The following is a 27552-nucleotide window of genomic DNA, read 5'->3' on the forward strand; positions in this document are numbered from 1 at the left end:
ACCCAATTACTTGTGGCAGGCAAAATCATTCCGAATCTTGTCACCTGCCCCTCCTCTGCCCTGACCTTGGAGCCTCTGGCCAGGTCCCTTCCCTGGTAGCTGTCACCTTGAACTGAGGTTTATCTGCATCTTCCAACTGCCCACAAGAAACCATGCCCACCTGCATTTGATCCCAGTAGTAACAAAGTTGCTTTTTCCCTGTTGGGATCCTGCTATTTGGAAACCACCACCACCCACCCTACACCTCTATCTCAGGGGAGCCACAGCAGTCCTCTTGTGCCATCTAGTGTCCGAAGCTGGAAGTGACTCAAGCACCTTGCAAAGTCTGGAAAGACTCAGAGACCCACCTGATAATTTTCAGGCATAAACCCACTCACTTACAGGTGTGGCTCATTTTTAACGGAGACTCTTAGGAGAACTAAAGTGTACTGATCATCTGTTGTGGGCTGGGCATCTATGTTTAACTGTATTTGATGAGCCAAATGAGAAAACATGTGATCTCTGGATTTATCTGTACACATCAATGCAGCATAAAATTGCATAATATAGGAACGGACACTCTCTATCCTGCCTCCCCAAACTGTGGTAACTGAAAACCTTTGAAACCAGAATGTTCCAGCTGGGAAGAATTAGAACATCTGGCTCCTGTATCCCAGAGGCTCAGAAAGGGAACTTTGGGGAACAGTTATTACCCAGGAGCTCTGAGTCACCCCACCCCACCCGTGTCCTGGCACACTCCAGACCCCACCTCAGGATTTTTCAAAGTTCCACATGTGCTTCCAATGCACAGCGAAGGCTGTGAACCACCATCTCGACCCGGAGATGGAGATAATAAGATGGGTCTGGGGGATAGGGTTATGCCGCCCAGTTCACAGCCCCACCCCAAACATGGCTTAGGCTTGGCCTGCTTCTTCAGTGACACTGTGAACTCCCTTTTACCTTAAAACAATTTAGTCTCCCTTTGTGATAAATGCAAAGTTAGAACTGGAGTTATTTACTGTCCCAGGAACTTCCAAGTAGGCTCTCTGCAGCCTGGTCATTGGTTTATTTTCAGAGTGGGTTGGGCAAGGAATTCAGGTTTTTAGCAGCTTCCTCGGCACCTGAAGAAAGCTCTCAAGTTCTAAGGGACTCACAGGTCAGCAAGCTAGCCCCTCCCCCAGGACAAATTCCTCAGAAATGGGAAAGGCTGGCCTGGCCCCACCACTCAGCCCGTCTCAGCCCTCTAATAAAGCCCTGGCCCTTTGTGACATGAGCATTGCTGTGACAAGGAGGGGCTGTAAAACTGAAATGGGGCTGTTCAAGGTGGGGCTCCCAGGAGAGGGCATGGCCCCTCGTGAGCAGGCCTTGCAAGCCTGTGGGGCAGCTCTGCCCGAGCTGGATGCCCTCACATCAGCATGTACAGAGGTCAGTAAAGCTGCTCATTACACTATAAGAACAAACAGAGCGAGCGGATTCAGGGCTGAAGCCATCCTGTACCCACCATCCCAGTGCCCAGGCATACTCCAGACCCCACCTGTACCCTCCACTGCCTGTCTCTGAAGGCAGAAGCAGGTATCACTGACACTCCCAGGTTCTTATCCTCACTGTATGATGTGGGGCAAGTCACTTGACCCCTAGATGCCTCAGGATCTTCACATCTAAGATGTAATGCTCACCTCACATAGCTGCTGTGAAAACTAAATGAGGAGCCGAGTGCAATGGTATTCCCAGCAGCTTGGGAGGCTGAGGCAGGAAGATCGTGAGTTCAAAGCCAGCCTCAGCAACTTAGCAAAGCCCTAAGCAACTCTGCAAGACCCTGTCTGTAAGTAAGATATTTAAAAGTGCTAAGATGTGGCTCAGTGGTAAAACACCCTTGGGTTTAAAATTGGTACCCACCCACCCCTGCCAAAAACAAAAACAAAGAACAATCACTAAAAGAGGCTGGACACAAACACAGGGGAAGTCCAGGGAGGAGTTGACAGTGCTGCCCCCTTCTTGGGTGTGGCCTACCACCCCTTCCTCCATCCACGGCTTTGCTCAAACTTTCTGATATTTCAACAGAGGATTCTCATTTGGGGAACTTTGAGGCATCTGGATCTGTCTGGAGGGAAGGGAAAGTCCACTGGAATTGGCTAAAAACATAGGCTCTGATAAATCTCTGGCCCTGAGCACATTTCTCAACTTGTTGAGGCTTCCACCATGAAATGAGGAGGTCAGAGTGGAAGATCTCAAGAACGTTGGCCTCAATCCTCTGATGTTAAAGGTATTGAGAGATCTGGCCTTGATTCCCGGGGTCTCAGGGTAAGGTTGCCTAATGCTACATATCAAGAGTCTGTAAAAGCACCAACTAAAATCCTGGGGCTCTTCCCTGCCATCTCTACTCAGTGGTTTGTAAATTTTAGCATGGAGCTGCTCTGAAATGCACATGATCAGAGCAGAGGCTCCGCCTGCCTGATGGGGGAACCTCCACCTCACCCCACATGGCTCTGCACTTGGCTACACATTCCTGGGCACCACTTCCCACTGAGTTGTCTACAAAGTGTGGCTAAAAATTCACAAAGTGGGCTGTTGTTTCTTTTTACTTTTTTAAGACAAGGTCTTATTGAGTTGCTTAGAGCCTCACCAAGTTGCTGACGCTAGATTTGAACTTGCAACCTCCTGCCTCAGCTTCCCAGGCCCCTGGATTATAGGCATGCAGCACCGCACCCCGCTTGGACTGTCATTTCTTCAGACAGACTCCCAACATGTTGATAAGCTTATTTATTCAAAAGTAGGCCATGATTATGCAGGGAGAGCTCATTAATAAGCAGGACCGCACCCCCTCAGCCCTCCTGACACACCCCCAAGCCAGCCAGTCCTGCCTACTGCACTCAGGCACCCCTCACCAAGGCTGTCTGTGGCGACATCAAGAGCAGGAGGCTCACCTCCCGGGCCTGCCATTCAGCTTGGTGCCACCTCAGAATTCCTGTTCCAAAATTTACAAAATCAGGAGGATGTTGCCTTGATGACCCACTATGAAGCTAAACAAGGAGATACACGGAACATGTGGGGTTTGGGCCTAACATTGCCGTGGCTTCCTTCCTGAAAGTGAAAAAGTGGTGTAACTCCCAGGTGCTAACTTAACTTTTTTAAAAGCAGCTTTATTGAAATATAATGCACAAAGCGTAAAATTCATCCAGTTAAAGTATACAACAGTGGGTTTTGGTAGTTTCACAGAGGTGTGCAAACGTCACCACAGCCAATTTCAAAACATCTCCAGACACCCCCCATCTAGAGTGACCAGCTGCATTTGCTGCGGCCCCCGCTCACCAGCCTAAGCGCCTAGCAGGACACTTGCTGTCTGCAGATGCGTCTCTCCTGGAGTTTGTATAAATGAGATCACCGCTGTCTCTCACGGTGGCACTCTTCCACCTCCACGCCTCTGAGACTGCCCTCGATGCCACAGTACTGGCACTTCCTCCTCCCATGGGACGTTTCATGGTGGGCCATGTTTTGCTCATCCCATCATCCCCAGTGGACATCAGGGCTCCTGGCTTTGGGGAATGATGCTGCCATGAATAGTTTTTCTGGACAGTTTTCAATTCTCATGCGGACACACACCCCAGGAAATATGTGTCAAGTGGTGCTGGTGGGTCATGAGGTGACTGCGTGTCCTTCTGAGGAGCCACCAGACCCTCTGCTGAAGCAGCTGCACCATTCTGCATTCCCACCAGTGGGGAGGAGCCTCCAATTCCCCACCTCTTGGACACCACTATTGCTATCTATCATTTTGATCATGGCCAGAAATAAAGTAGAAACTTTGTTTATTAAATAAATTCTATTTTTTAAAATTCACATGCAGCCTAATATTAAAACTATACAGAAAGAGGGAAATTAAAGTTATAAAAATGATGAAGAGAGAAATGCCTCTGGAAGGTGGAGGGTGACCAGCATCTGGGAACCGATGGCTCTGCCAGGGGGACGCAGGCATGGTGTGTGTGGCTTTGTGATGTGCAGGGCACTGGTGCTGGGTATGGGGGACACTGGCTGGGCTGTAGAAAAGGGCACCAGGCCTCCTTTCTCCCTCCTAATGCTCTTGTTCCCTTTAGTTCACATGTGACTTTCTGGATCCTAAAGGGAAGTTCTTTCCCAAGTAACCCAACCTGTGGCACTCGTGACAAAGCTCCTAAGTTCAGCAGTCAACCAATCAACAGTATGGGTCCTGCTCTACCTTCCCCCTGGGCAAAACCTATGGCCCAACGTTAATCTGTCACACAGGACATGGTTGCTGTCCACCAACGGAGGAACTAAGGTAACTTCCCTTCTTCTGTACCTTGGCAGCCCTCTCAGAGCAGTGCCCAGATGCTTCAGCGAGAAAGCCGTTTTCCCAGAACTGCACTCCAACTTCCTAAAGGTCATTGCCAGTCCCCACCTTCACACAGAAGCACTTAAAGCTCCCCGTCTGAGGAGGGCCACAGCTAATTTTAACTGAAGGATTATAAGAGGAATGCCTGGAATCACCCACAACTTTCTGGTGTCTGTCCCCTCAGGCCAGGTGAGCAGTGGAGTTTTACCACCCACCAACTCAGTAACCCAACACCAGCAAGGGGTGGAGTGCTTGGGAACCTCATGCCTGCCTAAGGCACCTGCAAAGAGAAAACCAAAAATGAAGAAAAATTATAGGGAGGTTGGTGGAGGGGCCGGGTGGCCACTGGGTAAAAAGCACTGTGGGCTGGCCCTCCCACTCTCTGCTGGGAGAGAGGCTTGTGCCTTGATCATGTTTTTTTTTTAGTTGCAGTTAGACATAATTATTTATTTATTTTTATGGGGTGCTGAGGATAGAACCCAGGGCTCTGCACCCGCTCGGTGAGCACTCTACCGCTGAGCCACAACCCCAGCCCATTGATCATGGTTTTATGAGAACAAGTCTAGCAGGTGCGGGGCGGGAGTTCCCCTGGAAACAGTGGTTTTACCCTGTGAACCACAGACCACCCCACAGAGGCCAGAGTACTTGACAGACGTCTGGGATTTCATATATATGCCAAGCACTGCCTTCAAGATAAAAGTCTTATGCTCCCATTCTTCAAATAAATGTAGATCAGTTGTAGCTGATAAAAAGTATCTTTCAATTATAAATGTGTCTGAGAAGTTGCTTTTTGTCATTGTATGTTTCTTTTCCTAATCACTGAGCAAATAATTACCAAGCATTATTTGGAAAGTTTTTAAGCTCAGGAGGGCTTTCACTTTCAAAGGTATAAAGGAAGTGACGTATTTAGGTCCAAAAGATCCCCCAGTAGTGACAGAAAAAGAAATTCTGGAATAACACAGGAGTCAGCAAACTACAGCCCACTGCCCATCTTTCTAAATAGTTTTCTAGGAGCACAGCCATGCAATTTGCTTACACATTGATCTAAATCTGCTTTGCAGTAGAGTTGATCCTGAAAGCTTAAAATGTTTACCATTTTGCCCACTAAAGAGGGAGTGTTCTGACCCCCGGTACAGTGGATCATGGAATATACCACAGCCAGTACAAAACAAAATTAATACAAACTATATACGCAAACAGGGAAATAGGTTCAAAACGGAATCCTGAAAATGTTGACCTCTCCCCGCCTTCCAAGGAGGAAGCCATTCACTTGGTTTTACCAAGTTCCACAAGAGAAGGAATTGGCACTCTGGGGAAGGAACACTGGAGGGAAGAGAACAGGACTCTGAGTGCAGTGTCTGCTGGGGCGTCCCCTGCACAGGCCACGCCACACCTCTGTGAGTCCTGGCTCTCCGAATGACACTGGAAGGTCCATAAGGCCAAAGACAAAGAGCTCTGGGGGCATATTCCCTTCTCTCCGCCCTGGACCTAAAAGATATTAAAAAATAAAACCAAAAGTAAGGGTAGGGGCCAACTGTCCCCCACTGAGCCCCAGGATCAAGCAGACACCCAACTGAGGCACAGCAACACAGCAAGGGCCCGGCTCCTCTAGTGAAGGCCTGCCCAGGAGAGATGGCGAGGAAGACGGACAGCCGCAGGCCAGCCAGGCATCCTCCAGATTACTCCCGAGTAAGCCTGCCTCAGTCATCAGCGGCCAGGAGCAGGTCGGGGGAGTCTGTCCTCCTGGAGACCCTGCATGCCCCCAGGAAGGCTTCTCAACACCCATCGGGTGCGTCCACACACAGAAGGCCTGAGGAACCCTGGCTGGGACCCAGAGCTGCTTCACACCCCCACACCCGCCACCAACTTGCCCCTTAACTCGATGGTATCAGAGCATCTTAAAAGCACAACTTCTTGGCCTCTTCCCTCTGCTGAGTCAGAACAAAGCAGGACGCAGAGTGACGACCACACACAGAGCCGAGTCCGGGCGGGCTCCAGCATGGCTCCAGCTCCCTCAGGCCCTCCCCGCCCTCTTCCCTTGGCACTGCTGTTTATTTTGTAGTGGATGAAAGGTGCCACTCAGATGGCGGATGTGTCTTCACTCACAGCTCCCAGTTCCCAGAACTCTTCTGCCCCTGCAGACGTGCTCCACACACCTGAACACCTGATCTTAAAAGCTCAGTGTTTACAGGGGAAGGACTAAGGGCATGGGTAGAATACAAACCACTCAGAGACCGCAAACAGCTGAGAGAAAATCCGTTTAATCCAACTTAATTTAAAAATGCTTAAGTCACACCCACCACAGGAGGTGACCCCAGGCGTTTGGGGGAGGCCAGGTAAGTGGTGTGCACGCTGGCGAGGGTCTCAGTGGAGGCCTGGAGGACCATCAGCTCTTCCCGCCACAGTGTTTCCACCAAATCCAGCTGGCTTACCAAAGACACCTTTTCATCCTTCATGTGAGAAACCTGAAAGTGAGTTTTAAATTATTTTTTACTGTGGTAAAATAGAACATAAAATTTGCCACTTTAGCCATTTTCAGGCGTATAGTTCAGTGGCACTGCGTGATTCCCAGTGTTGTACAACCAACACTACTATCCCCTCCGACTCTCTGCCACCCCAGACATATCCTGTGACCACACATTAGCATCCTTAGTCCTCGTTCCCAAAAGCCCTGGTAACCTGCACTCTACTCTGTCACTCTGGATTTGCCTGTTCTGAATACCTTATGGAAGTAGAATCTACATATATCCTTTTGTGTATGACTCTTTTCAGTTAGCATAATGTCTTCAAGGTTCCTTAAAATTGCTTTTTATAATCCCATTCACATTTTCATATAAATGAGCTGATTTCTCATTTACCTAAAATACTAAGTTAAAACATAAAATAAAACCTATTAGTAAGAAATCATGTGATCAATTTTTACCTATTTAAATGTACAGGCATAGACACTGAATCCGTCTGAGTGCCCATTACAGACAAATGGATAAAGAAAACATGGAGTATGTACAAAATGGAATACTACTCAATCTTAAAAAAAAGATGCGTATCCTGGGGGCTGGAGTTGTAGCTCGGCAGTAGAGCATCTGCCTTGGACACATGGTACTGTGTTTGATTCCCAGCTCCCCATGTAAATAAGCAAGAAAATAAAGGACTATCAATAACTAAAAAAAAAAAAAAATTAAAGGTGGATATCCTGTCATTTGTGACAACGCAGACAAACATTACACTAAATGAAAGACATTATGTTAAATGAAATAAGCCAGGAATAGAAAGACAAAAATTATAAGTTCTTGTTTATATGTGGATAGAAAAAAGTTGAACACAGAAAAAGAGCAGAATGGTGTCAGAAGATGCTAGAAGTGAGGGACGGGGGAGACACTGGTCAAGGGATACAACACCCGAGCTAAACAAGAGTAGGCTCCAGAGACCTTCAAAATCACCTAGCAAAGATCAGAGATCTACTGTACAGCATGCTGACTGCGGTTACTAACAGTATGCATCCTTGAAAATTGCTAAGAAATTAAATTTTAAAGAGTCTCACAACCAAAAAAAAAAGTATGAGGTGATGTATATGTTAAACAGCTTGATTAAGGCATTCCAATATGTATATGTATATATATATATATATATATATATATATATATATAAGAATATCTTAAAACATCATGTAGTACAACATAAATATATGAATGTTTAATCTGTCAATTAAAAAGGAAAATTTTAAAGGCACAGGTACAAAATCAACAGGAAAATCCAGCATTTACAACATTTTTTTAAATACTTATTTTTTAGTTGCAGTTGGACACAATATCTTTATTTTATTTATTTATATGCGGTGCTGAGGATCAAACCCAGGACCTTGCATGTGCAAAAGGTTAGCGCTCTACTGCTGAGCCATAACCCCAGCCCTAGAATTTACAACATTTAAGACACTAAAAAGTGCTCTTAAAAAGATCTACTATTGGACTGGGATTGTAGTTCAGTGGTAGAGCCTAGCACACATGAGGCACTGGGTTTGATCCTCAACACCACATTAAAAAAAAAAAGAAATAAAGATATGTGTCCACCCCCAATTAAAAAATAATTTTTTTTTAAAAAAAGATCTACTGTCTTTAATAACATGTATAAGACAAATAACTTCACAGTCACAATGCTTAAGAAAAGGATGTCATATTATAGAAACATACCCTCTGAAGCATAGCAGAACTCTCCTCTAGGAGATGATGGCATATTTTCTGGGCTACATCCAAACTTGTCTTCTCATTTGCATCTGAAACTACTTCTCCAAGAAGAACTTTTTTCCAGCACGTACTAGAACCAAAATGTTCAATAAAGTAATTTCAGCAGGCTCTTGAGAAATAAAGAGCTTTCACACTGCAAACAACAAACTCCCCTCCAATTCTTCCAGAGCAAAATAAAACTCCTTCTATAAGCAGCTTCCCTAAAACCTTCACACCATGGGTAGTTCCGGTGTGGAAGCAACAAGGTGCACAAAAAAGGAGCAGCCAAGAATAAAAGGCAGGGGTACTGGGTGCTCCTTGCTGGCTACGAGCAGATGTTACCATCATCACAACCCTGTGTCTGGGACACAGTAAGTGGAGTCGTGCCCACCAGCCAAGGGAATAAAGCAGGCGACAGAGGAGGAAGGCAGAGACGGGACAGGGAGCCAGGTCCACAGCAGAAAGGCCAGAGGACTTGGGAGCTAAGGCACTGGAGTCGTCCTACTCTTCAAGTGACAGTCTTTCTTGCTGGGTGACAACTTGGAACGCACTTCACAAAGCAAAATGCTCAACAGGTACAGCCACAGCTTTCTTTACGTGAAAGCCACTCTGCTTAGACACTCTGCAGGTCTGCAGGAGTGGAGCTCGGTGGGGAGGTGGGGCTGACTTTCTGAAGGCAGAAGAGTGTAGGTGAGCTAGGGAAGCACACTGAGCCGGAAGGGGGCAGAGCCAAGACCACACGTGAGGAAGGAGCACCATCAGCGAGAGAGGGGATGGAGGGGCTGACTGGGAAGCAGAGATTCTGGAGAATCGGTTGACAAGAGAAGGTAAAAGCGCACAACGTGCAAGTGGACGTAGACATAGCCAGCTAGAAACTCAGAACAGCAACAAGACCCCACAGGGAAGAGTCGTGACGTCTGCAGAGTCAGAGACAAAGCTGCACCTCAGGAACAGAGAGTGCTTGTGACAGAAAGCAGAAAATTACCATGTGCCTGGACAGTGTCCCATGCATGACCACTATCTAATGTAATCTTCACAATTACCTAACCCAAGGGAAGTGAGAACTGGGAAAGCTGCAGACCTTGGCCGGACAGAACAAGAGGGTGGGAGGCGACCAGCTCGCAAACCCCCAGTAGGCAGAAGCCCACCACCTGCTTTTCCTGCACCCGACACAGAAGTGACTCTGAGGGAAGAAAAGAGGCCTAAGGATGACCTCTGGAAAATGTCCAGTTGCTTTAACTTTAGGCTGAAGTGCCTGAAAAGCTCTCATATCTGGCTTGTTCTGAGAAAGATTTAAAAACACTTGAATGGGTCTGCACAAAACAAAATAAATGTAAAACAAACGAATGGGAAGAACAAGTCAAAGGAAAAAACAAAGAGGAAAAATAGAGTACAGTCAGGAATGAATCAGGATGTTTGTACATTTGGGAGGACCACAAATATTCCCAAGCTTTCTTTTATAATGAAAAGAAACAAACATATCAGTAACAGAACACACCATCTGCTGAGAGTGAAAACACCTACAGCTGACCCTTGAACAACCCAGGAGCTGGCAGTGCTGACACACAATTAAAAATCCACATATATATGGGATTCAACCCAGGGGCATTTAACCACTGAACTGTATCCCCAGCCCTTTTAATTTTTGAGACAGGGTCTCTTTAAGTTGCTTAGAGCCTCACTAAGTTGTTGAGGCTGGCTTCAAACTTTTGATCCTCCTGACCCAATCTCCCAAGTTGCTGGGATTATAGGTACCACTGTCCCAGCCACAGATAACTGCTGACTCCCCCAAAATTCAACTATTACTAGCCTGCTGGTGACTGGAAGCCTTAACAATAATATAGTCGATTAATACATATGTTGTGTGCTGTGTGTATCATACATGGCGAAAAACACACAAAGGCTGTGAGAAATGGCTTTTACTGTGATATATAACTTACTGCAGAAACAAATGCTCAGGCAGAGATGATCAGCAGAGTTTTAAGCAGACATTCTAAACACCAAACATCAACAGGAGGGGTACAAAAGTATTACAGTAACACAACATTCACTCACTGAATTTTTATGCAGTTAACGATTTAAAACTGCATCTTTCTGATGTGTTTGTGCATAAATTTTGATAAAATTTAACTTTCTGTATATTTATGGTGGCAAATGATAAAATAGACTATTATCTATATATATTTGATGTTTTCATGACATAGCTAACTTTTTCTTAATTTTTAAAGTAGTTGTAGGCTATGCAGTTCATCTGTAAGATTTTTCAAATTACTGCAAATTTCCAAAAAAATCCATGTATAAGGACCCGCACAGTGCAAATCTGTGCTGCCCATGGTTGAGATCATCTATTTCCCAAGTTCCTAAAGGAAGAGAAGAAGGCAGCATCATGCACAGCAGGCAGCACTGAGTGAGCACCAACTACATCCAGCACCGTGCTAAGAGCAATTTCTAAGCATTATTCATTTACTCCTCAGGCCTCACCGTCTTCAAGAAGTCCTCCCTCCATGCTGGACAGCAGCAAGATGAAGGCTGCTTCCCTGAGGAGGCCCCAGGCTGCAGCAGCCCTGTGCTGGGCAGAGCATGCCCAAAGGTGCTGACAGGCGGCTGCTGCGAGTGGCACTGACAGCTTCACAGGAATGCGAGGGAGCCTTCCGGGGCTCCTCCACCTGTCTCCCCATGGAAAACTCTAGGGCTCTTAACACAGCTTCTGGGTCTGCCCTGGCAACTGACAGGCAGGGTTGTGTGAGGAGCTCTGCTGCTCCCAGGAAAAGCAGAACTACTCTGAGTCTTGATGCTGAATGGTGACACTGCTCACAAAAGCCATCAGGTCACCAGCAGAGAAACCCAAGAGTTGAGAATGAAAACTTCCAGAGCCATGTACGTGATTATGACTCTAAAACCAGAATGCCAGAAACGGTTGAAACAGTAAAACACGCCCTGGATGAGTCAGTTACATACAGAATGGCCTTTCTTTTTTCTCTGTTTGGCTATTTAAATAAAAGCCAACCCCCCCCCCCAAATTGTGTCTAGGTTGTGGCTACAAATTCAGACCAATACACGTGGAACTTACAATTTTTCAGCTTCCAGACTTAAGAGCTGTGAGTAACCTCCAAGACGGCCCATCCCATCCAAATGTCAAATTTCTAAAAGTAGAAAAACAAAGACATTTCTGTCATTTCAGTATTTCATGACACCATGACAAATGTTTGATAAGCCAAACTTTTTAAAAATGAGGTCACAGAACATTGTTACCTCTATGATGTTGGTCAAAACAATACTTAAGAATAAATACTTAATAATACTTAAGAATAAAGTCTAAGAAACAGAAAATTCTCTTTTTAAATTTTTTTAAAGAATAAAAAGCTGCCGGGTGTGGTGGTGCTCATCTGTATTCCTAGCAGCTCAGGAGGTTGAGTCAGGAGGATCGAAAGTTTGTGGCTAGTCTGAGCAATTTAGCCAAGCCGTAAGCAACTTAGTGAGACCTTGTTTCAAAATAAAAAATAAAAGGTCTAGGGATGTGGCTCAGTGGTTAAGCACCCCTGGGTTTAATCCCTGGTACAAAAAAAAGAGAAAGAGAATAAAAAGCTATCTTCCAATCAATTTTAGTAAGAAGCAAAACTTGGTTAAGAGATACACAGCAAAGGGGCACAGGACAAAGTTCATAGTGATGAATGATGGAAGAATCTGGATGCTACCACAGCCAGACAGCTCTCACTCAATTGCTATGTGAGAGCTCTCTTAATTTAAAATCTTAATTTTATCCTCAAAGAAAATTTGGAAGGGAAAACCCAAAGGCCTATCTACCCGTGTAGTGTGGAACCACCAACCACCCCTTCCCCAGAGCCTGTACCATGATGCTGGTGACCGGTTTTCCTGAAGGCCATCCCACCTTGCCACATGGCAAAGGCAGGGGATTCTCTTTTAATACAGTATTGAATAGTTCAAGTTTGTTTTTTATTTTTTTTTATTCTTTTCTTTTTAGTTGTAGTTGGATGAAATACCTTTATTTTATTATTTTTTCGTGGTGCTGAGGATCGAACCCAGAGCCGCTCACATGCTAGACGAACGCTCTACCACTGAGCCACAATCCCAGCCCCTCAAATAAGTTTCTTTAAAGTGTCTTAGTCCTGTGTCCTCTCCTCCACAACAGTGAGCACCACTTTTCTGCACACAGTAAGTGCTCAACTAACACCTACCAGTGAGATGATGGAGTTAGGAGGTGTCTCATGGAAAATCCAGCCCTCAATTTTTTCATGAAAACTTCCTAAAAGAGTAATTTCAAAAGGGAAAGGGAAACACTTACTCTATAAAGCCATGATCTTTTAGAATGGAAATCTTTTTGTTCATCTGTTTATCAGTTGATGGAAGATATTTAACAAGTGTATCTGCATTAAAAAAAAATTCATACAGAGATTTAGGGTATAATTCACACAAAAGTTATCTTCCCTCTCCATCTGCACTTACTTTCCTTCCCATTAGGATCAAGTATAAACAGTTTTTCCTAAGTCACACGAAGGAAATCTACTCTTCAAGTCCAATTCACTGAGATCATTATTTAGTCCCTGAAAAACTAAGAATTCCAAGGCCTCAGGACAGAACACCCACAAGCTGAGTTCATGTTCCCATTAAGTCAATCAATGAACAAAACCAGGTCATTAAGGCATGATAATAACTTGGAAAACCACAACCAACAAAACACAGGCTTGTAAAAACATGAGAGAAGTCTTATAACAAGAGTTTTTAAAAGGCAGAATTCAAATAGCATAATAATGACTAGTTGCGATTACAAAAAAAAATGCAAATATGTAAAAATTGACAGTTATTTGGAGAATAGGACAGGGTAAGAAGGGTTTTCTTCTTTCTATGGTGGTAGGGCCTAGCACATATTAGGCAAGTGCTCTACTACTGGACTGTACCCAAAGCCCCTTCTTTATTTTTTAACAAAAGGGTGATTTTTCTTCAAATTAATTTATTTGACAACTATCATTTCATAACCATCAATATTAAAGTTATCAGAATTCTGAAGCATGAGCCAATCTCAAAGCAAGTTTTCCAAGAGACTCTGTAAGGCCCAATTTTAGTCGTTTTATTTATATTTTGAGGAGTATTATTAGTCTGTGTAAAGGATGAATATATAACCTTGACCATTTCTATGTCCCTTTCAACTTACACATGACCACTTCAAATTATACACTGGGGAAATCTCTAGACATTTCTTCATGACCTCCAAACCACCTCTACTACTTCAGAAGAAAAACAAAAATCAGCCTTCTATGTACTATTTCTAATACTAAATTTGGAATTTTCACATCATAAATTTAATGACTAAATTATTATTTTAAAATATTATCATCAATGACATGGCTAGTTAGCAGACCACAAAAGAACACAAGCGAAATCAATTTTTTTTAAACCATGGCATTAATCTCCAAACATAGGATTACATATTACACTTACCTCTTTGATTAGCACTGTGTCTTAAAGATGTCTTAACATTTTCATTCCCTGCTTTCTAATCCTATCTTCAGTAACAAGGCTTCAGTACAAATATTTCCATTTCCTTAGATCTAATAATACTATACTTATCTCCTTAGCAATCTTCCTTTCCTTTTGCATTGTCCAATATGGTGGCCACTAGTCAGAAATGGCTTTCAACCACTTGAGATGTGACTTGCCTTACTAAGGAATGAATTTTAAATATTAATTTAATTGTAAGCAATTTAAATTGAAACAGCTCCATGCACCCAATGGTCACTGTATGGACAGTGTAGGTCTAGGTTTCTTCCAGTATAGGCCTCTGATCTAGTGCAATAAAACTCTGCTCAGTTCTTCTTATCCACTTTATCAACCAAAGCTTTGCTGTTTTGAGTTCAATATTGAAACTGCACAGTTAGAAACAATAAGGCTAGCTCTATCTAGGATGAAGTAAATGATGTATAGGTATGTTTCAAGGTTTTACTATTTTTAATAAAATTCAAAATAACAACATATCCAAGTGGGACAAAAAATTGTCTTAATAAGAAAAGCAAAATTGATTCCAACCTCTTGAGACATAAACACAAGCATGAGGATTGCAGGGGGAAACAAAGCCATACTCCAGCAGCAGCCGCTGGTTGTCATGCGGACCATAGCAGATGAATACCTCCTCGTGCTTTCTACAACCAGAAGCTGTTCTAATTTCATAACAACGAGTCTTCTCGTTAAATGCTGCTTTTACCTAGAATGGAAATTTGTTAGAGATTATTTTAAATATAAAACTAAAAAGCTGAGCTGTGGCCTCTGTCATAAGTTATTTTTGGGTAATTCTTTAAGACTGTACTAACCATTCTTAGAAGCTCAGGAACCCAGGCCACACACCCACAGGCCGCAGTTCGTGATCTTCCTACAGTAGTCTATAAAAATCACTGCATCCTACGGCACTGCACACCCTGGCATTATTCGTATGTATCAACAGAAACACCCCTCTGACCCCTGACCTCTGTGGGTCACACTGTGGAAAAGGCATCTTTCTGTAGCAGGAATAATTGGACAGGCCAGGCATTGTCCTGGGCCTAAGAAAGCACAGCAGGCCTCCCCAATCTCCTCTCACTGGCACCTCTGATGTTCTCGTGGCACATGTCACATAAAGGGAAGAGCACAAGCAGAGCCAGCCATTCGCCTGCACAGCACATCCCTCGTGCACCCCTCACCCACAGACAAGCCCACTGATGGGAACTCCTCTCCACCCTGAAAGTCAGCCCTTTACCTCAGCATACCCATTTACCCTGCAGACACACCCATCTTCCATACCTGCCACCAAAAGAAAGGGCAGGGAAAGAGGGTATCTGTAACTCTGTGGCTATCTCCCAAAGCAGGATTCTTCATGATTTCCTGACTCCTCTCCCCACAAACATTCATCCAATTAATAAAAGTTTACCAAACATCTATTATATGCCAAACTCTGCCCTAAGCCCTGGGGTTCCAAAGAGAACAAAAAGTCCCCATCCACAAAGATTTTGCTGCTTAATTCAGGAAGGAGGAATCCCTCAGTGATCAGAGCAAAGGTTAATGCTCTGACAGCCATGCCACCAAGTGCAAAAGGGATGGGACAGGAAAGAAGCTAGACCTTGGCCCCGGTCTAGAAGGAGCATGAAGGAAGGAGGACTCAAGCTGCTGGTAAAGGTAGCCTAGAGGATGGAGCCCGGAGCTCCTGAGGCCTGGACAGCAAAACAGAGAAATGGGGCAAAGAAAAAGCATTCCAGAAGGACAATGGAGTCAAAAAGAAAAACCCAGAATGCACGAAAGACAGATGGGTCCCATTGATTTACCCGAAGTCAGCTACACTTTCCCCATTGGTCTCACTCACTATTCAAAGTCACAGATTCTACACATTGAAATCTTTCTATCAAAACAGAACATGTGTCACCACATCAGCTTCTCACCTGGACATTAGGGCTGTGATTCAACAAATCCAGGTATGGAGCAAGCGCACAGGTATCCGGCTCTGCGGAAAGGCATTCCTGCTTCCTAGGCCTCAGGTACACAGCTCTGGTGTTGACAGTGCACCAGGCCCACAGGAGGGCGCTGTAGCTGAAGATGCTGTCAATGGGCTCTGCAAACAGAGGCTGCAGGGAAGAGAAAAAGTCTCTGGAGGAGGTGAAAAGCTTCTGCACATGGGCTCGCTGCTCTCCAGTCTTTGCTTTTAACACATTGGGTAGAAGATTCACCACTTCTGGCTCCAAACAAACAGGGCAGGTGTAGGTCTTGGGTAAAATCTGCAAGTAAGGCTTCCAGAGAGACCGGTCCCCAGCATGCCTTTCTGACACTAAAAAGGTGCACAGAGCCAGCAGAGGAGATGGACGAGGCTTCCACCTTGAAAAATTAAGGTCAGATTGAAGGAGTTACTCTGACTTGAAATATGGAATAAGCTAAGTACTTTGATTTGCTGTAGGAAGAATTTTGCTCAAACGGTCAACACACCCTACGTTGACTTAACATACCAAGAGAACTGTCTCCTTCCTTAAGGCTCTTCTCCAAAGCACATCCCGATCAGGGACCTCAAAAAGCCACATTTATGTGTCAGAAAAGCTGACTCTACAGATTCCAGGACTGTTTACAAGATTTTTTACATGTTTTTGAAAACAAAAATCAATAAAACACCTCTTTGCTTTCAACTTTGTTCTCCTGTTTGAAAGCTTTTGCCATAAGCCATTGGTTTCACCTGGATAAGGGTATAAAATACAGTGGGGAAAAAAATTGGTGGGAAAAAAACCTAGACGTATACCATCCAATATACGGACCACTAAGTATATGTAGCTGTTTATTTAGAATTAAATTAATATTTAAAAGTCAGTTCCTTAGTATGGTAAGTCACATTTCAAGTACTCAAAAGCCATTTCTGCCAGTGGCTACCATTTTAGACAATGCAAAATAAAACACCTCTGTCATTGCCCAACATTCTACAGGACGGTACTAACCTGGACAGGAAACTGAGTGAAATCATAATACACTCACTAAACTTACGTGCTCTGTTAGAAATTACATAATTTTGGTTAAATAATTACTGATAAAATATCTCATGTGGCATGAATGTGTTTAGAAAAAGTTATCATTAATCTTTTAATATCCAAATATCCAGATTCTTATACTGAGATGCATTCCACCTAAAACTAAAGAATGAATGAGAAAAGGTTAACCCTAAGGGCAACCTTGCCCCCAATCAGCCAATACAAAGATGCAAGGGTGGGTGCCCAGAGCTGTCCTTGGGATTAAGCAACAGCACAACCTTTCAACCCCATAATGTAGAAACTCCTTCTGCTGAGGTGCACCCAAACCAATGCCCACCAGAAATAAGCCAAAAATACTCTCAGCTTTCTTAACTCCCACTTCACCTCCTCTCTCTACCTAAAGATAATTAATTCTTTCAAAATATTAAAGCTCTTCATAGTTGAGGAAGAATTCAAGCACATAAAAATAAGGGTTAAACTAAAAAAAGGGTTAACTAACCCCCATGGATACCTACTATGACCAAGGGAACAACTGCTACCTATTAAGGCACTGGCTGTGATTTACATATATGGTCCCACTTAACCTCCACTTTCTAGTTAGGTGATGGGTCAGGACTCACACCTGTGTCCCCTGCAGTCTATTAAAGACTTCAAAATGCAGTTTATGTGCATGAAGAATAAACTTCTAGGACAGAATATACCTTTCAATTTGCATTCAATTGAGTTCAGGTATTTATCTACTAGACAAGCATCTGGATTCTACTGAATTGTGCCTTGGATAACACATTTGCCATGACAAAGGCATTCAGGAGAAACACTGGCACCAGATTAACATGATGTGGCCACTTACTTAGTAATGTACACCCCTAAGTAGCTTCGAATCACTGTTTCCGTGGTGAGCAGGCAACTCTCAGGCAACGAAATAATCATCTGTCCCTCCTTGCCAAAAAAAAGTAAAGTTTAGGACGCCAGCATTTTGGGATGGACTTACATATTGTGAAGTCACTGATCCTGCAATCATCTACCCAAAAGTCCCTACTACTTGCCACATGAGCCCAACAGTAGGCTCACTCCCAATTCCCTGAGTTAGCAGATGAGTTCTCTCCAACACTAGGTTCAACAACCACACAGAATTAAAGGTTCCGAATGGGAATGACTCCCACCTGTCAAACCAGCACAGGAAGGAAACATGGAAACACTTGAAACCATATAGTTCTTCTAATTTCTTATCTGAGGAACCAGTGATACCTGGGGGCACAGGCACAAACCACTCAAAAAAGTTCTATCCAACAAAGCCTGGCACAGCAGCATGCTGCTTAGTTTCAACTATTCAGGAGGCAGAGACAGAAGGATCAACTGAGCCCAGGAGTCTGGCACCAGCCTGTGCAACATAATGAGACCCCTTTCTCTTAAAAAAAAAAAAAACTATCCAGTGAAATCCAAGTGAGCAGGCAATGGCCTGATCTCTGAGATCTGTGCCAGAGAGGGCAGCCCAGCACACAGATTCTCATTCTACCACTTGCAAAAGTGTACATTTTAGTTTCTCTTACTAAGATACAACCACGGAGAGGAAAAAACTATGACAAAAAGTAACAAACAGGCACTGGACACTGGAGACACTGGTAGTGTACAACATTGTGGAACCAGTAACAATCACCAAATAGAGCACTAAGAAGCAGATAGAAGAACCTGCCTTCATTTTAACCAGCATCAGTAATTTAACCAGTCAACAAATTATCTCAAAGCTCTTTGAGGTTCAATTTATGGTTTCTGAATCTATAAAGCAGGTGATCAGTGTAGACATCCCATGATCTTCTACTTTAAAAAAATAAATAAATAAAACATCCTATAACTTGATTGGTAAATATCTCTTTAACAAATAAATTCTCCAGGCTATACAGTTAAGATCTGCGCATTTCACTACATGTAAAATGTCTCTACTTTCAAAAAGTTTAATTAAGAAGTCACAGTTGAAAGTACAAGTGAAGCAACTACCAATTATCATTTAATAATTTCAACAAAAACTACTTATAGATACTGCTATATATATGAGAGGTCTATTTCTTCTACTCAAATTCTGCTTCAAATAAGTCAAGGCATAATTGACTTATTATGCCTTTCTGAAAATATACAAAATATTGCACAACAATGTGAATATACTTAACACTACTGAACTGTACATGAAAAAATGGTCCAAATGGCAAACTAAGTTTTATGTATCTTACCACCATTAAAATTGAAAACTAATAAAAATATAAAAGCAGCACAATAGAATACAACATCAAAAGGTATCATTTTCTTAGCTGAGTTTAAAACAAATTAAATAAAGGAATTAAAAATAAATTTAGGGTCGGAAGGTGTAGCTCAGGGGTTGAGGGAGGCTTTGCATATAAAAATACACAACACCAAAAAAAAAAGTTTAGATAAACTTAAGGTAAAGGAAGCAATTAATTTCTAACTTTAAAGAAAAGTATGCATCACATAATGCTCTAAAATACCACAGAGAAAAACTAAAAGGGACCTAAAGATCATCTCCTTATTTACCAGGTAAGGAAACAGAAGCAGGAAGGACTGGAATCTCATTGCCAATCCCAGAGTTGGCAGCAACCCCTGGATCAGGCCTTGTCCCCAACTTGCTCAGGCTCTCCTCCCGTACCATGAACAGCACCCCTCACGCATCTACAATATGACCTGATTTTTAAACCTTGATGTGGTGAAGCGTTAGGAAGAGGCCTACACCAAAATGACTTCTCTCTTTCTTCTCCTAACAAAGTCCCATTTAAAGAGCAAGGGGCCAAAGAAAAGGCAGCAGGTTTTTCCCTCCCAAGTAGCCGCCAGGCCGAGCAACAGAACACTGGCCAATGGGGGCGGAACTGGGAACATCCTTCCAGGGAGGGTCCCTGCACTGCCTTTCCCCCTTGCTCCCTCCTTTTGCTCCAGGAGCCTAGACAGGCTTAGGGAGGGACAGAGAGCTAGAAGGAATCTGAGCCTCTGAAGGCCACAGGTCTGGCCCCTCTAGGCTTTATTAAATGACAGCAAAATACACTTCTGCACTGTTTTTAAGCACTGAGACACTCGGTTTTGTCTTTTATATGAAGCAAACTTAACCCTACTTGACGGAACCGTAAGAGAAATAGTTATAAGTAAAGTACTTTTGATTCACTTGATTTGAACCACAAAAACAAAGCACCAAAATCTGTGTTAGGTTTCAAGGACAAAAGAGAAGTTCTCACCCGCAGGGGTGTTCTGCTCATCAGCCCTCTTCCTGTACCTAGGAAAGCAAACATGGAAAAGAGGTGAATATCTTCAACTGTATCTTCAAGGTCCTAGAGAGCCCATTTTGAAAGAAAAATGTGAATGAGCTCCAAAATTACAAAAAGCTGAAGATGGGTGTCCTTAGCCCTCCACTCCCAAGGGAGAGGAGGTCAGGAAGCTGTTCTAGAAAACATCATGAACTCCTTATGATATTAAAATCAATCTGATAATGTGGCTTTCACAGATCATTCTTTGACTCCCAAAAACAGAAAATTAAACATTCTGTTAGAGCTAGCAGAAACCCTGATACAAAACAACTAGGTCAAAGTTGTCAGAACCAAAATGGAGTTAACTTGTGCCGTGAAGGAAGGGTCCTCACACTTGATTGCCTGACAATAACAACTGTCACAAAAGATTCTGCCACAACCACAATCTAAAACAAAAATACTTCTGTGAGGATAATTGCCAGCAATTGTCTGTTCAACCTTGGAATGATGGCACCCTTGTTATTGATCCTTACAGCCAACAAACATTGTTCATTTATCTTACCCAAACCTTCTCATTCACCTTTAAAAACCCTTATCTTCCTCTGCCTCCCTGGACATGCCAGTAGTTCACTATGGCCTGCCATTCCTGAGTACACTGTTTTGGAGCCCCTCTCTGTTGTTATTAACTCAAATCAAGCAATTTAGTCCAAACTCACCACATGTAGCTGATTCTTGGGGAACAACATATCATTTCACTTGGCCAGAGGCACACATGGAAATCATCTATCTTGGGAGACACAGAGGAACTCATTTTGCTCAAAGTCAAATTAAAACTGAATGATAATGTTAATGGCCAGAGGAAGCATTCAGTAACATATACTTTTACATTTTCTATAAGGTAAAATGTCTGTATCCTGCCCTGTGATATAGAATTTCAGGGCCCTTCTATCACACAACTCCTTCTCTGTACTGTGGCAGACCCCAAGTCCCTTTGAAGGGCATCCTGGTGTATTCTACCATTATTTCTAGCCCACCCATGGGCACAGCAGGGTATCCTTGTATGCAGGTGTGCACTAATAGCAAGCTATCCAACTTCTGTGACAGAATGTTCCAGAAGAAAATTACAACCTAACCTCTACAATGAGCTCTTCAATTCCCATATCAGAGGTTAAAATGCCTCAGCTCAGGTGACTGTGCAGCCTGTAGCACTGATAAGCTCCTTCTCCAAGACACTGAACTACACACCTGACACCAAGCTGAGGGACAATATGAACTGAGGGCCCTCCCTCGCCTACAGAAAACTATGCCAACTCACTGGGGCCAGGGACAATCCCATTAGCCTGCATGCTTGAAAAATCCCAGGAAACCACCACAGGCAAGGTGACCAGCACACAGGTCACCCAGTATCTTTCCTATGATGCCTAGCTAGGCATTCCCTGCAGGTTGGGGTCCAGGGCACCTGCACTTCCACTGAACAGACAACTAAATTTAGTGCATAGGAGACCCAGAGTCACGGTACTGGTCCTGTCAATACCAGAGAATCTGGCTCAGTTGAATTCGTAGCTCCCCTCCCACAGGTGTGTAACATATCGTAATGTGTCTTTTATGTCCCTGTCCAAGACTTCATCTTATTTTTATATTCTCATTCTCCTTTTCCTTTTGATTTCATCATTCTGTCATTTCCCTTCACCTACCATGTACATTTATATTTACAACAAGGTGAAGCACAAACAGTGTAGACAAGTCAAGAAGCCCACCACCCAGCAACAGATGTACTGTCAGAGAGCGCTCCACCCACTCCCGTCTGAGAGAGGTCAGCAGAGCTGAAGCACAACTCTTACCTGGAAAACGAGCAGGAGTTAAGTTCCTATCTTCAAACTTCCTGTTTTTCAGCCACTTCTTTAGCTCTATAAATTCAGACTTGTAGCTCTCATTCACTGGTTGGGAGAGGAAAAAACATGCTCATTAAAATTACTGTATACTAAGAACACCTATAATCAAGAATATCAGACGGACTGATCATAAAAGGTTTAACATCAACTAAAACAGAAAGACCATTCATTATATGATCATTTCCATAGATGCATAAAAGCATTTCATCAAGTCCAACATCCATCCTGATAAAAATTCTAAGCAAACTAACACAAGGAAACTTCCTCAGCCCAGGAAATAATATCTAACAAGGACACAATGGTGACAAACTCAGTGCTTTCAAGACCAAGAGAAGTATATCTCACCTCTCCCTTTTCATCAACACCAGTAAACATAAGAAAAACAAACCGAAGGAATGAAACAGGAAAGAAGTAGTAAACCTTTCCTTATTCTCAGAAGACATGAGCACCCATAGAGAAAATCTAAGGGGAGTCTACAAAAAAGCAACCAACCAGCCAGGCATGGTAGCATACACCCAAAATCCCAGCTACTATCGAGGCTGAGATGGGAGGATTGCAAGTTTGAGGCCATCCTAGGCAATACAAAGAGATACAATCTCAAAACTATGAAATATAATAAAATACAAATACCAAAATATTATGTTGCAGCATATCAAATCAATTCATAAAAATTCAATGGTATCTCTACATATGAGCAATAAACAAAAATTAATATTAAAAATATCATATGAAATAGCATCAAAAAATATATAATTCAAGAACCTAAAAAACAGATAAATCTAAAAAAATGTAGACCTGCACAATAAGAACTTCAAAATATTACAATTAAAAATATATAAATAAATAGATTCTTATAAATTGAATATTATTGGCCTCCCAAAATGAGTATGTTAAAGTCCTAGTCCAACAGTATTTGAAGATGAGCCTTAGGGAGTTCAGGTTATGAGGTCAGGGAGTCGTGAGGGTGGGGCCTTTACCAAGGGATCCCTGCTCTTACAAGAAGCAAAGAAAGAGGACTGAGGGTGTAGCTCAGTGGCAGAGTGCGTTTACCATGTGTGAGGCTATGGGTTCCATCCCCCAACACTAAAAAGGAGGGAGAGAGATGGTCTGCCATGTGCAGACAGTGTTGATGCAATGGTCACCAGCCAGGAAGACAGCACTCACCAGGAACCAAATCAGCAACACCTTCACCTGAGGTTTCCCAGCCTCTACTACTAAGATATAAATTTATATAGCTGAAGCCCATTCTATGGTATGTTGTTATGGTAACCCAAGCTGATGAAGATCAAGAATGAAATAGATTCTAATCAAGTTAAGACACATATGGCACACCCTAGAACAATAACTAAGGAAATAATCCAGAACAACAAAATGAAAAAACAATAAAGAAATGAAAACAGTTCACCAGAAAATGCTGATTTCATACAAAAGAAAACAGTATAGAAGAAGTACTGGAACAAAAGCAAAGATAGGAGACACACAGAAAACAAAATGCAAAGTGGCAAATGTAAATCCACATCTATCAATAACACCAAATGTCAGTGGATTAGGAAATTTGGGGAAAAGCAGAGTTTGGTAGGCTAGATTAAAAACAAAATTCAAGTATATCCTGTCAACAGAGACATTCAGATAATGCAAGTAAAGGATAGAAAGCCCCAGAGGATGCACAGCACCTAGGAAGCAGAAGTGACTACTCCAACAAAAGACCAGAAAGACTTTCAAGCAAAAGTCAGTAGAGAGAGACATTTATAACAAGGAAGGGGTTCATCCATCAGGAAGACATAACAATTACACACAGATAGAAACCAAACAGCAGAGCCCCAAATATTGAAGCAAAAACTGGAAGAATTAGAGAGAACAGTTGACAATTCTACAATAATCACTAGAGACTTGAAGATCCTGCTTTCAATAATGGGTAGTTAAGCACAGGATCAACAAGGAAGCAGAGAGAGCACAAGGACCCAGCAGAATGGAAGGAGAGCTGCTAAACACGTTACCCACAGCAGCAGAAAGTGCATTTCTCTTAAATGCACAAGAAGCATTCAGGATAGATCACATTACAGACCAAAAAAAGTTGGCAAGCACATGGAAAACTGGGACTCTCACAAACTGCTATGGGAGCATAAAACATACAATCACTTGAGAAACTCACCCATGCTGCAGTTTCTTACAAGTTAGAAAGAAACTCCTACTACCACTCCCGCCTATGTAGTTATTCAAGGAAACAAAGGCGTAAGTCCATGCAAATACTTGCACACAAGTGTTCGCTGCAGCTTCACTTGCAATGGCCCAAAACACAAATGACTACAGTGCCCAGTTTGAGGGAAGCAAAACTTGAGCTCTACAGTAAGGGTCTGGGGGTCTGCAATTACTCTGGCAAAAGACAACTACCAAGAAAATAAAGACAGAATTTTATTCACCTGTACACACAAATATTCACAGAAAAATGCAACTCAAGGAGGTGGTTAAATTGTGGGGCTTCTGTACCATCTCATTAGGGTACTTTGGTGTGGGAGAAGGCACTTATGGGGAAATGAATGGCCTTAGAAAGACACAGGCCCTCAGAAGAGATGAGAAATATGATAGTCTTGTGATGATCCTTATTAAGGTGACTTCTCATTCCAGTGCCAGGTTCTCATCTCTAGTGATAGGAATCAATCTTCTCAACTTCCAAAACTTCTGGGCAGAATCATGACCAGTGAACACCACTCAGAGGCTTTGATTTTAAACAACAAGTGAATGAACTCAAGGAAAAAAGGAAAACTTACACATATACAATATATTATACATCCTTCCATCATCAACAGGATGAACAAACAATAAAGGCATTCAACAATGAAAGAGAACAAATGCAAATAACAATGTGAAATTATTTCAAAATTAAATAAAATAAACCACATTTTTAAGAACAGGACACACTGTGTGATTCTAGTGACACACAACACTATAAAATGCAAACTAATCCATTGTGACAGCAAGTATTTAAGAAGTTACTCAAGAAGTGGGGTACAGAGGGTTCAGCCAGGGATGGTAGGAAGTGATTATTTAAAAAAAAAAATGAAGGGCCTGGGTTGTAGCTCAGTGGTAGAGCGTTTGCCTCGCATACGTGAGGCACTGGGTTTCATCCTCAGCACCACATAAATAAAGGTATTATGTCCATCTACAGCTAAGAATATTTTTTTAAAAATGGAAATTTTATAGCATAATGACTTCATTTATGATACACATACCAAATTATATACTTTAATTATACAATATTCATTATGAGAATTATACCTCAGTAAAATCTTTTTTAAAAATGCACAGGCATGGTTGGGGCTGTAGCTCGGTGGTAAGGCGTCTGCCTCGCATGTGTGAGGAACAGGTTTAATCCTCAGCACCACATAAAAATAAATAAAGATTATGTCCAACTACAACTAAAAAAAAATGCAAAGGCATAAGCCTTCCAACGTATGTAATCAACAACAAGGAAATAGATCTTGTGGTAAGAGCAATAAATTAACAAGCATAATCATTTTTTATGTGTTTATTTTGAAATGTGGTAGTACTGTGTTGCCTAAACTGGCACTAGAGCTCCTGGGCTCAAGTAGTTACCCACTCAGCCTCCCAACAGCTGGAACTATAGGTACCCACCAGTATGTCAGGTTAAATGAGAAATTTTTTAAGTTATAGTTGGACACAATACCTTTATTTTATTTATTTTTATGTGGTGCTGAGGATCGAACCCAGAGCCTCGCACTTGCTAGGAGAGTGCTCTACCGCTGAGCCACAACCCCAGCCCTTAAATGAGAATTTAATGAGCAACTTTACATACATAAACACACACAGATAAAGACACAGCTTTATGGTAGCCTCTATGAAAAAACATACACTATATTGCTGACCCTCAAAAACTAGTACGGTTTGGAAACAAGAGTTTCATGAGAAAGCTTGGAAAAATATTAGATCCTCAAAGAAGAGTACACCTAATAAAGATGATTGCAAAGACTAATGTCAATGACTAGTAGAAAGAGCATTTTCAAAAATATAGGACCTCAGCTCAGTTCTGAGCACAGGAGAGAAAGCAAACAAGCTGGGAGAAGGAAAGGAGACGTTCTAGGCTAAGAGATCGGCAGAGCTGGAAGTGTGGGGCCCCAGAAGAGGTGAGCAGAGATGACGTATTTCCAGGATATCGAGCAGCCAAATTGGAGCTCCACTGGTGAGAGACACGAGTGCCAGGCAGGAGGTGAGATCTCACACAAAAGGCACGAGGATCCCACGACACACCTAACCAAACAGGCAACACAGACACAATCCCTCAGGAAAGCTGCACCAACAGTGACAAGTAGACAGCAAAAGAGGATGGAGGCAAAGGAGCGGTGGAAATCATCCCAGGGGGCAAAGGTAGAATGGGAACAAAGCTAAGAAAGATTTAGTTGGCCACAGGCTATGGAGGGCCTCAAAATGGTGCTGACATGCTTGGGGTCAACTAGGAAGAGTGTAACTAATTTTATACAGAAACGATTTACATTTAAACAGCACTTTTAAGTTGTCCAAGCACTTTCACATAGATTGGGAGTGATGAATTTACACCCCCACTTTTATACACTACACATAACTAAGGTCATGGCAAGCCACAGATCCTGGGTCATCCCAGAGAAAACTACTGAAGCAATAACTGAAATATATTCATAGCGGCATCCAGGGTTGGAAAGAATACAAGAGCACCATTAAAAAAAAATGCTCTTTAAGAAACAGTACTTTCGGGCTGGGGATGTGGTTCAAGCGGTGGCACACTCGCCTGGCATGCATGCGCCCGGGTTCGATCCTCAGCACCACATACAAAAAACAAAGATGTTGTGCCCGCCAAAAACTAAAAAATAAATATAAAAAAAAAAAATTCTCTCTCTCTCTCTCTTAAAAAAAAAAAAGAAAGAAAGAAACAGTACTTTGGAACAATATCTATCTACATGGCTTTGAGAAAAGCTATGTACATCACTGGATGCTAGACAAAAAGAAGTTCTGTTTTACTAATAAAAAAACAAAACCATACCTCCTCTTGATTCAGAACTTCTGAGGTGTTTTCGCCTCCTGATCTGGCTTGTTCTCCCTCTTCCCTTCTGCATACTAAACTGGAGTTTCTGTGTAGGTGCCCAACCTAAAATACAAAGCAGGTCTTTGTCTTACTTTCCAGCTGGATGACAATCACCACCCTTGCACTGCTGAATATGCAAACATACACTTGGGTAAGCTGTTTCTCTAATGTGCTTTTTGTTCAGGAAATGCTTGTGCCATGAGCTAAATCAAGATTTTTTCCATAAAGGAGACCCTATCATATGGGTCCCTCTGAAACGATTTCAGCCTGAGGCCTTAATGAATGTTGATTAATGACAGAAAACTTCATAATTT

General features: G+C 42.7%; 1 pseudogene; it reads right to left on the reverse strand.

Annotated features, from left to right (window-relative positions):
• Nucleotides 1–6609: 6609 nt before the first annotated feature.
• On the reverse strand, nt 6610–27269 carry LOC143387943 (SET domain-containing protein 4-like; annotated as a pseudogene).
• Nucleotides 27270–27552: the final 283 nt, after the last annotated feature.

This window comes from Callospermophilus lateralis, unplaced genomic scaffold (assembly GCF_048772815.1).
Source record: "Callospermophilus lateralis isolate mCalLat2 unplaced genomic scaffold, mCalLat2.hap1 Scaffold_129, whole genome shotgun sequence".
NCBI lineage: Eukaryota > Metazoa > Chordata > Mammalia > Rodentia > Sciuridae > Callospermophilus > Callospermophilus lateralis.